General features: G+C 36.5%; 1 pseudogene; it reads right to left on the bottom strand.

Annotated features, from left to right (window-relative positions):
* The window catches only part of LOC137629361 (ADAMTS-like protein 4), a 60,372-nt pseudogene that overhangs the window by 47,248 nt on the left and 3,124 nt on the right, over positions 1 to 10,000 (bottom strand).

Below are 10,000 nucleotides of genomic sequence, written 5' to 3'. Positions count from 1 at the left end.
ACTCCTTAAACGTCTTCTCTCTCTCTCTCTCCTCTCTCTCTCTCTCTCTCTCTCTCTCTCTCTCTCTCTCTCTCTCTCTAGTTGTTGCTACTTTAGTAATGTCTCTCAGAATTCTTCTGCCTGTATCTTCACTTGGCAATTTCTTCGATCGGGTGTCTCTGTAAATATTGGCTAGTTCATCTCTCAGTATTCTTCTGCCTGTATCTTCATTTGGCAATTTGTTCGATCAGTGTCTCTGTAAATATTGGTTAGTTCATCTCTCAGTATTCTTCTGCCTGTATCTTCATTTGGCAATTTGTTCGATCAGTGTCTCTGTAAATATTGGCTAGTTCATCTCACTGTATTCTTCTGCCTGTATCTTCTTCGTTCTGCCATTTGTTCGATCAGTGTCTCCGTAAATATTGGCTAGTTTATCTCTCATTATTCTTCTGCCTGTATCTTCTTTGTTCAGACATTTGTTCGATCAGTGTCTCTGTAAATATTGGCTAGTTAATCTTTCAGTATTCTTCTGCCTGTATCTTCTTCCTTCAGTCATTTGTTCGATCAGTGTCTCTGTAAATATTGGTTAGTTCATCTCACAGTATTCTTCTGCCTGTATCTTCTCCGTTCAGCCATTTCTTCGATCAGTGTCTCTGTAAATATTGGCTAGTTCATCTCTCATTATTCTTCTGCCTGTATCTTCTTCGTTCAGCCATTTGTTCGATCAATGAAATGTCTGTAAATATTGGCCATTCTATATTTTTCTTAATTTTCCTGCTGCCGGAGGCTCAAAAGATACATTTTCGGCAGGCGAATGTCAGCTAGAGCCCCTGGCGGTAGGGGGGTGACACTTGTCAAGTTGTCATGTCTCCGGTCTCATTCTACTTCCTCCTCCTTCTCCTCCTCCTCCTCCTCCTACCACAACATCCATTCTTCACTTCCCTCCATCATCCTCCTCCCTGTCATACCCCAGGAGCTTTCAGAAGCTGGTTGACACAATACATGTGTTAGGGATTATCTAAACTCCGTTCTCCTCTTAAGGGAAATGCATATTTTGCTTTCATTCTCGTCGTTATTAAAGCCCCTCTTCCCGTCTCCTGTCTTCCTCTGAAAACACAAAACGTGTCTAACGAACAAGTAGAACCGCGCACTAGATCTTCCTCTCTCAGCTTATTTTCACTCTAGTCCTCGTACATCACTTTATTATCGCCCCGTCTTTCTTTTCTATTTTCGTATTTTATCCGCGAAGAGATGAATGATAACCACCACCCCCCCCCCCCCACCACCACCACCGTCTTAATATCTGTCCCTTGTTTAGGCTTCTGTCCGTCTGTCCATCTTCATTAGCAGTGCCCTTTAAGCCCTTAAGAAGCTAATCATTGAAAGGAACGTCGCTAGCAAAAGGGTGTCTGTGCTTGGTTCCATGCGCACGCGAGTGCACGCGGGCGTGTTTGTGAACGTCGTTTGCTTGCTTGTATCATATTTGAACGGGCTGAAGGTGTGCTTGGGTATTCGCGAGAGTCTGTCTTCTTGATCTTTACCGTCTGCTTGGATGACGGGTAAATTTTTGCTTCCAAATTCGGATATGTATGCTTGCATATATCATTTTTTTTATTAATAAATATACAGCTATATTAAATATTATAAATGATAAAATTATTCTTTAAGCTTATGTAGACGCCTGCATGAATGAAAAAAATTCTTTTGCCTTTCTTAAATGCTGAGTTTTCAAATGATTAAGTTTTCGTAAAAGTATTTAGGCAGGTATTCTTCTACGGAACTGGATATCTCGAGTTTTCTAATGTTAATATTTATATATATATATATATATATATATATATATATATATATATATATATATATATATATATATATATATATATAGTAGATTGAATATATCTCTTCAAGCGTAGCCTATACACGTATAATTTTTTTTTCACAAAAGCATGCTCATCATTATTACGTTTTTTTTTTTTCTAACGGATTGAATGTCCTTTTCAGATGATACAAATGTATAATTTGGTTTCACATAAGCATGATATTCATTATTATTATTATTATTATTTTTTTTTTTGTTTTTTTTTTGCAAAAACATATGTACTAATCTTTCTGAAATCTTACATAGATACAGTCGGATTACGAAAGCGTGTGTCTCTCTCTCCAGAGAAAACGTGAGAATTAACTGTTTATTTGTCCGTGTGTGTTTACATACGCGTACACACCCTTGTTTGCATGATCCTGAAATTCTTCAACTGTTTTGTAAAAGAATCCTCGTAAAAGATGATACGTTGCTGAGGAATGCTGTCAAGTATTCTGATTCGGTTTGCTTAACCTTTCGCGAAAGTGAATGTTTAATTTGGCGTTTTAAATGACTCCTAAAATAGCTTGTTTTTTCGTACTCTTATCCTCTCTTAGCAACAAAAATAGCTGTAAATTTTAGTGTGTCTTCTACAGACTTTAATTTCCGTTCCTTAAATGTTATTTGATGTCTTTCTATCTATTTCATATGAGGATGAGATCATGGCGATGGGTAGATGGAGATGGTTTGGGCATGATCTCTTCACACTCCCCAAGAGAGATTAGTTCACCAAACTTTCAACTTTGCTCCACAAGGACCTAGAAGAATTTGGAAGACCCAGGCCTACATGGGGTGAAGACCATGAATCGCGAAGTCGGAGATGATGAATGGAGAAGTATTGGTTTAAAAGGTCAAAATAGAGAAGACTGGCGAAATCTAATCGAGGCCCTTTGCGTCAATAGGCGTAGGAGATGATGATGATGATGATGATGAATATATTTTGCTGAATAATATCTACAATGAAAATAATATATTCAATTATTTATTATTATGCAATCTACAACGAAATGAAATATCAATATTAAAAATTTTCAAAATTATCTTTGCCTTTTACAAACATGAATTTAAACATATCAATACGTAAGTTTTTTTTTTTTTTTTTTTTTTTTTTTTTTTTTTTTTTTTTTTTTTTTAACTCTTATACTGTATACGATGGATCATAATTCCTTGTATGAACCGGCGCATGAAATAAAACTAACTAGAGGGGCCCTCAGTAGAGCGCAGACCTCCGCCACGGCAGCTTATTTCTCAACCTTTTGCTAGACCTTGACCTTGACATTTGACCTTAACATTTATCAATTGGCATGGATTTTCATGCACTCAAATATGAACCAAGTTTGATGTCTCTGTGACAATGATGTCCAAACTTATGGCTTTTAAGTGAATTGGACATTTTGCCTGACTGTGACCTTGACCTTTGACCTTGACATTCCATAAACTAATTATTTCCAACTTTTTACATAACAGTTAGTCACTGAAAGCTTCATTACTCTACGATTAAAATTGTGGCCAGGAAGCTGTTCATAGACACACACAAACAAACAAACACACAAACAAGGGGTAGAACATAACCTCCTTCCAACTTCATTGGTGGAGGTAATAATTCAAATCTTATAATCGTAAGATATACATCTATAACGAAAGTAAATATATAATTAGCATCTAATTCCAAATACATTAGACAGCTGTCGAGCTAGTTACGGCTTCGCTAATCTCTTGTTATGGACCGTCATATTCTAGAAGAGCTTGTGTTACTCAAAGTAAATACTTAGACAAATACAAAGCAGACATGCGGATAGAGATACACAGACAGGCTCACAAAAACACAATCCAAGAAATCAGCCTGTTTATTTTCATATTGGTAATACTATCTGTTTCCCCATGTTCCCATTAAAGGTTTAAAGGCCGCTCATGAATGGCAGAGGCAAGGGACACTGACATTGCAATAGAGACTGACCATATATACATATGATCAGCACCCAAGCCCCCTCTCCACCCAAGTTAGGACGAAGGAGGGCCAGCCAATGGCTGCTGATGGCTCAGAAGATAGACTTATAGGCTCCCCCAAACACCCCATCCTTGGCTGACATGGTGTCATTGAAGCGATCAAAGGAACTAATGAGTTTGAGGGGGACTCGAACCCCAGTCTAGCTTTCACCGATCAAGGACGTCACCACATAAGCCACCACAATAAGAAGGAAACTAATAACAGAATAGCTGACATGGGGACGTTGAAGCGATCAAAGGAACTAACGAGTTTGTGCGGGACTCGAACCCCAGTCTGTCGTTCACCAGTCAAGGACGTTACCGCATCGGCCATCATAACCAGAAGAAAACGAACAGAATATGATATAAATGTCTAACTTTTTCTTACGGATAAATCTTTGTTTAATTTTGCAACGCATCTGTTTTACCTTAAAATTTCGAATCTCCCAAATTTCTCTTTCGTATCCGCATCTAGTTCCGTGGGAATCGTTTAGACCACTCTCCCATATCTTCATTTGCATACCTAGATATGGGAGAAGCAAGACAAGGGGTTGGGGGTTAGTGGCCGGGGGCGTGGGGGGGGGGAGTGTTGTCGGGACTTGAAACGACCAACTTAAGTGGAGTTTCATGTCCTATACTACCAGACAAACTTCACAATACCTATCTTGAATTAGCCTTCTGTGCTATATATACACAGTGCTTCTATGATCATCACAAAGAAAGATATTGCGGTAGAATGTTAGGGCAAGAAGGGCACATTCTTCTGGTTATATGAGGAGCGATTTATGTACCTGGTAATTGGTTGATAGTAGTGGGTTAACTGTAACTCTGGTGGATAAGAACGTAGGATAAGTAGGTTTGGCAACCTCATCCTACATTTCGTTGATAATTTTAAGAGTAACACTCTGTGGAGACACTTTATCAAAACGGAGAGACCATAAATATACTGTATACACAAAATTTATATATATATATATATATATATATATATATATATATATACATATATATATATATATATATATATATATATATATATATATATATATATATATGTTTATATACATATATACTTTATATATATATATATATATATATACATATATATATATAAATTTATATTTATATATAAATATATATATATATATATATATATATATATATATATATATATATATATATATATATATAAATTTATATATATATATATGTATATATATATATATATATATATATATGTTTATATACATATATACTTTATATATATACATATATATATATATATATATATATATGTATATATATAAAGTATATATGTATATAAACATATATATATATATATATATATATATATACATATATATATATATAAATTTATATTTATATATATATATATATAAATATAAATTTATATATATATATATATGTATATATATATATATATATATAAAGTATATATGTATATAAACATATATATATATATATATATATATATATATATATAAATTTTGTGTAAAATTTATATATATATATATGTATATATATATATATATATATATATATATATATATATATATATATATATATACATATATATTTAAATTTTATATATATATATATAAATATATATATATATATATATATATATATATATATATATACTGTATATATATAGGCTATTCATGAATATATTGCAAATATATATCACTAATGCTTTGAATTTGATATAGTGAAAGGCGTAGCATGAATATAACCATTAATTTCAGATTATTCGAATCTTATACTAAAATCATCTTAGAAAAATTAATAAATGAGAATGTAGAATAAAATTAATGAGAGACAATACTACGTAAATTGACTAAATGATTGATGGAAATAAGAGAGAAATTAGGTGAGCAGGAAATGGGAAGATGAATTTTAAAATATATGTATATATAATATTAATATTTTCAGATATACTTCATCGCTCATTCACTGTCTTTTAATTCCATATCTTTTTTTTACATCTCTTGTTAGGTGTGCCTGATATCAACAAGAGATGTAAAATGAAATAAAAAGATATAGAATTAAAAGACAGAGAATGAGGGAATATGAGGACAAAAAACAAAATGGGATAAATGAGAGAAAATAAGCAAACCAAACGAGAAACTGAACTAAGGAGGAAAAATACGAAGGAAATAAGATTAAATCTAAGAATTAATAAGAGATAAATAAAGTAAAAATAAAAAAAGAACAAGTGAAGTAGAAAAGTAATCTAGACGAACAAAACAAAATTAGAGAAAATAAAAAAAACTTAATGACAAACTGAACTAAAGGTAAAAATAAGAAGGAAATAGAATTAATATGAGACAAATAAAGTAAAAATGAAAAATGAACAAGTGAAGTAAGGAAACTAATCTAGATAAAGAAAACGAATTAGAGAAAATAAGCAAACCAAATAAGAAACTGAGCTAAAGATGAAAAATAAGAAGGAAATAGGATTAAATCTAAGAACTGATATGATATAAATAAATAAAAAATGAACAAGTGAAGTAGGAAACAAATCCAAACGAAGAAAACAAAATTAAGAAAATAAGAAAAATGCAATTAAGAAAAAGTAAAAAAAAAATACTATAAAGAAACGTAGAGTATAAATATGATATAAATAAATAAAAAATGAACAAGTGAAGTAGGAAACAAATCCAAACGAAGAAAACAAAATAAAGAAAATAAGAAAAATGCAATTAAGAAAAAGTATAAAAAAACTATAAAGAAATGTATAAACGAGGAGAGAAAACTGGAACACACGAAGAAAGAATAAGAAAAAAGAGAAAGTGATGAAATTGGACGAAATGAAAATGAACGATCAAGTGGAGAACATAAATGAGAAGGTTTTCAACTGGTCTACTTGTGTACACTTTCGACCAGGCACTGCCAGGGACAGGAGTGAGGAGAGGTAGTGGAGGAGTGAGGAGAGGTAGTGGAGGAGTGAGGGGAGGTAGTGGAGGAGTGAGGAGTGGTGGTGGAGTGAGGAGAGGTAGTGGAGGAGTGAGGAGGGGTAGTGGAGGAGTGAGAAGTAGTGGAGGAGTGAGGAGAGGTAGTGGAGGAGTGAGGAGAAGTAGTGGAGGAGTGAGGGGAGGTAGTGGAGGAGTGAGGAAGAGGTAGTGGAGGCGTGAGGAAGAGGTAGTGGAGGAGTGAGGAGAAGTAGTGGAGGAGTGAGGAGAGGTAGTGGAGGCGTGAGGAAGAGGTAGTGGAGGCGTGAGGAAGAGGTAGTGGAGGAGTGAGGAGAAGTAGTGGAGGAGTGAGGGGAGGTAGTGGAGGAGTGAGGAAGAGGTAGTAGAGGAGTAAGGAGAGGTAGTGGAGGAGTGAGGAGAAGTAGTGGAGGAGTGAGGAGAGGTAGTGGAGGAGAGAGGAAGAGGTAGTGGAGGAGTGAGGAGAGGTAGTGGAGGAAGGGGTAAGGGAGGTATTATGAGATTACGATTGACTGCGAGGGTCGAGAAGGGATAGAGGAGGGAAGGAGAAAACGAGAGAGGTGATAAATGAATATACACAAAGAAAATAAGAGAGGGTAAGGAGATACCTAGTAAGGAAACAAATATGTATTTGGTGAAATATTGTATATTAAGAGAGGAAGGGAATATAGAGGAATACTGATAAAGATTATAGGTGAAATAATAAACAGACGTTAAAATCATCGAAAAAAATATATATATATATTATGAAAAAATTTGTCGATAGAAAAAAACATATTTAGATGGGGAATTGGGAAATGAAAAGATATTTTTCAAAAGAATATGTGAAGAAGAAGAAGAAGAAGAAGAAGAAGAAGAAGAAGAAGAAGAAGGGAGAGAGAGAGAGAGAGAGAGAGAGAGAGAGAGAGAGAGAGAGAGAGAGAGAGAGAGAGAGAGAGAGAGAGAGAGAGAGAGAGAGTGAAATAATAATAATAATAATAATAATAATAATAATAATGATAATAATAATAATAATAATAAAAACGATGATAAAAATAATAATAATAATAATAATAATAATAATAATAATGAGAAAAAGAAGAAGAAGAAGAAGAAGGAGAGAGAGAGAGAGAGAGAGAGAGAGAGAGAGAGAGAGACAGACAGACAGACAGATAGACAGAGAGAGATCTACTGCAACAACTGCATTAAATTAGGCATGAAAGACAAATGAGAACAAATAAATAAAAGAAGTTATTAAAAGCCAAAAGTCATGTCCCCAATATAAGCCACTGAATGAAATGGACAGCGTTAAATTTAAACCTATTTTCAAGCTGTCTTTAATCGACCAATCAAAATTCAATCTAGCGTAATGAAAGGTAGCCTCTGTCCTCGATAAACGACCGCTGATACACTGCATCCCAGGTTTCAATCAGCATCCGTCCCTTTTGAAGTGTGACACAGTGGCACGCCCTTTGTTCGTGACCGGAGAGCAGGTCCCCTTGGGTGCTTGAGATTGACCCGGTGTAAAAAGGTTTCAAGCTCCCCCACCCCCGGTAACTTAAAACCGGTTTTCAGATTACATTGGGGGAGGGGGGGTAGTTTGAAACCAGTTTCAAGTTACCCACCCCCCCTCCGTAACATAAAACCGATTTCAGATCACCCGGGGGAGGTGTTTAAAACCAGTTTCAGGTTCCCCCCCCCCGGGTAACTTAAAACCGGTTTCAGATTACCGGGGGGGGGGTGTTAGGGTAGTTTGAAACCAGTTTCAGATTATCGGGGATTAGGGTAGTTTGAAACCGGTTTCAGATTACCGGGGGTTAGGTAGTTTGAAACCAGTTTTAAGTTACCCACTTGTAACTTAAAACCGATTTCAGATTACCCCGCCGGGGGAAGGTGTTTGAAACCAGTTTCAAGTTAACCCCCCCTCCCGGTAACTAAAAACCGATTTCAGATTACCCCCGCCGGGGGAAGGTGTTTGAAACCAGTTTCAAGTTAACCCCCCCTCCCGGTAACTTAAAACCGATTTCAGATTACCCCGCCAAGGGAAGGTGTTTGAAACCAGTTTCAAGTACCCCCCCCCCTCCCGGTAACTAAAAACCGATTTCAGATTACCCCGCCGGGGGAAGGTGTTTGAAACCAGTTTCAAGTTAACCCCCCCTCCCGGTAACTTAAAACCGATTTCAGATTACCCCGCCAAGGGAAGGTGTTTGAAACCAGTTTCAAGTTAACCCCCCCTCCCGGTAACTTAAAACCGATTTCAGATTACCGGGGGAAGGGTAGTTTGAAACTGGTTTCAAGTTCCCCCCCCCCCGCCCGCCGGTAATTTAAAACCGGTTTCAGATTATCGAGGGGTGGGTTAGTTTGAAACCGGTTTCATGTTCCCCCCCCCCCCGGCCCTCTAAAAAACTGGTATCAGATTACAGGGGGGATAGTTTAAACCAGTTTCAAGTTAACAGCCCCCCCCCCCCCCGTAATTTAAAACCGGTTTCAGATTACCGGGGGGGGGGGTTGGTAGTTTGAATCTGGTCTCAAAAATAATCCCTCCCCCCAGTAACTTAAAACTGGTATCAGATTGGGGGGGGGGAGTTTGAAACCGGTTTCGAATTAACCCCCGCCCAGTAACTTAAAACTGGTTTCAGATTACCGGGGAGGGGATAGTTTGAAACTGGTTTCAAGTTAACCCCCCCTCAGGTAATTTAAAACCGGTTTAGATTACCGAGGGGGGGGGGGTGGTAGTTTGAATCCGGTTTCAAACTAATCCCTCTCTGGTAACTTAAAACTGGTATCAGAATACGAGGGGGGGGGGGAGTTTGAAACCGGTTTTGAGTCCCCCCCCCGTGACTAAAAACCGGTTTAAGATTACCTGAGCAGGGGATAGTTTGAAACCGGTTTCAAGTTACCCACCAACACCCCGGTAGCCTGAAACCGGTTTCAAACTACCGGGGGGTGGGGGGAAGATTTGGAGGGGGTAATTTGAAACCGCTACACCGGTGTCAAGATGGTAAACACGTTTCTGAATGGGTGGCTGCGATTCCTAATAGACGGTCATGACTACCTTTCAAACTGAGGTTGGAATAGAGATGGAAGAAGCTATGCCTTTTAATCTAAGGCTAAATAGAGATGGAAGAAGCTCTACCTTCTGAATTATGGTCCAAATTTAAATGGAAGAAGCTCTGCCTAAAATAGAGATGGAAGCAAGCTCTAACTTTTAAGCTAATGCTAAATGGAGATGAAAGAAGCTCTACCT

This window comes from Palaemon carinicauda, chromosome 37 (genome assembly GCF_036898095.1).
Source record: "Palaemon carinicauda isolate YSFRI2023 chromosome 37, ASM3689809v2, whole genome shotgun sequence".
Lineage (NCBI taxonomy): Eukaryota > Metazoa > Arthropoda > Malacostraca > Decapoda > Palaemonidae > Palaemon > Palaemon carinicauda.
The sequence above is the reverse complement of the archived record's forward strand: the minus strand, read 5'-3'. Positions and strand labels throughout refer to the sequence as shown.